The following is a 1,869-nucleotide window of genomic DNA, read 5'->3' as shown; positions in this document are numbered from 1 at the left end:
TGATGAACAGAAGGTCCATGTTTTAGTATGGTAAAATGTGGCTTTCCTGCCCTCCTGCTTTGGTGATTTTGAGCCTTGCCTAAGAGATCCTTCTTTTCTTCCATATTGTAAAGATATTTGGTATCGCTTTCTAAAGTTTTTCACGTTTTGTTTTCCACAACGTCTTTAGTTTTCCACAGATATGTAATACATGCTCCTTATATCTGAGCTTTCGTGTATGCATGAGTTTGTTTCTGGTCTCCAGTCTGCTCCTTTGGTCTTGACATCTGCAAGGACAAGTGTCCCCATCTTGCTCTCCTTTAGCATTGTCTTGGCTCTCCTTATTGAGAAAAGTCATTTGCTTTCCTGCATAGATTTTTAGGATCAATTTGTGAAGTTCTTCAAAAATATTCTGTAGTGATTCTGATTAAATTTAGGGGACAATTGAAATCTTTATAGACTGCTTCACAGTTTCCTGTCTCCTCTCTCTTTTCAACATGACAGATGCCACTTTGTTCCCTTGCCAAGGACTTGCTGATGGGAGGAGAGGCCATGGGTATCTCCAAGACGATGGTTGCACCCATCCAGTGGGTCAAGCTGCTGCTGCGGGTGCAGAATGCCAGCAAGCAAGTCACTGCTGATAAACAATACAAGGGCTGTATAGACTTCATGCTTCCCATCCTCAGGGAGGAGGGAGTCCTATCATTCCCGCATGGTAACCTAGCCGATGGCATCAGATGCTTTCCCACCTAGGTTCTCAGCTTTGCCTTCAAAGATAAATACAGGGATGCCTAGGTGGCTCAGTCATTAAGTGTCTGCCTTCGACTCAGGTCATGAACCCAGGGTCCTGGGATGAAGCCCCGCATCAGGATCCCTGCTTGGCGGGAAGCCTGCTTTCCCTCACCCACTCCCACTGCTTGTGTTCCCTCTCTCACTGTGTCTCTCTCTGTCAAATAAATAAACAAAATCTTAAAAAAAATAGATACATACAAAGATAAATATAAGAAGATTCTCCTGGGTGGTGTGGACAAGAGAACCCAGTTTTTGCACTACTTTGCAGGGAATCTGGCTTCAGGTGGTGCCGTGGGGACCACATTCTTGGGTTTTGTGTATCCTCCTGATTTTGCCTGTACCTGTATAGTAGCTGATGCTGGCAAAGCTGGAGCTAAAAGGGAATTGAGAGGCCTCAGTGACTGCCTGGTTAAGATCTACAAGCCTGGTGAGATGAAGGGTCTGGACCAAGGTTTTAATGTGTCTGTGCAGGGTATTCTTATCTACAGAGCTGCCTACTTCTGTATCTATGACACAGCAAAGGGAATGCTTCCGATCCCAAGAATACGCACATCTTTCTCAGCTGGATGATTGTGCAATCCATCATAGCAGTTGCTGGATTGACTTCCTGGTCATTGGACACTGTTGGTTACCAGGTGATGGTGCAGTCAGGGTGCAAAGGAACTGACATGACGCATACAGGCACGCTTGACTGCTGGAGGAAGGTTGCTCATGATGAGGAGGAACCAAAGCTTTTTTCAAGCCTGCATGGTCCAATGTTCTCAGAGGCATGGGTGGTGGTTTTGTGCTTGTTTTGTAGGATGAAATCAAGAAGTTCACACAACTTATTGTCTAGATTCTCCCTTTATGAATAGACCTGTGGTATCATATATCATATCTTGAGCATTCTTTTTTTTTAAAGATTTATTTATTTATTTGATATATATATAGAGAGAGCATGCATAAAAACAGGGGGAGGAGCGGAGGGAGAGAAAGAATCTTAAGCAGGCTCCTCATTGAACAGGGAGCCCGACTTGGCGCTCAATCTTACAACCCTGAGATCATGACCTGAGCTGACATCATGGGTCAGACACTTAACTGACTGAGCCACCCAGGCAC

At 44.7% G+C, this 1,869-nt stretch overlaps 1 pseudogene; it reads left to right on the top strand.

Annotated features, from left to right (window-relative positions):
* Positions 1 to 483: 483 nt before the first annotated feature.
* Positions 484 to 1,625, top strand: LOC123936876 (annotated as a pseudogene).
* The last annotated feature ends 244 nt before the right edge of the window (positions 1,626 to 1,869 follow it).

This window comes from Meles meles, chromosome 2, assembly GCF_922984935.1.
Source record: "Meles meles chromosome 2, mMelMel3.1 paternal haplotype, whole genome shotgun sequence".
NCBI classification, from domain to species: Eukaryota; Metazoa; Chordata; class Mammalia; order Carnivora; family Mustelidae; genus Meles; species Meles meles.
The sequence above is the reverse complement of the archived record's forward strand: the minus strand, read 5'-3'. Positions and strand labels throughout refer to the sequence as shown.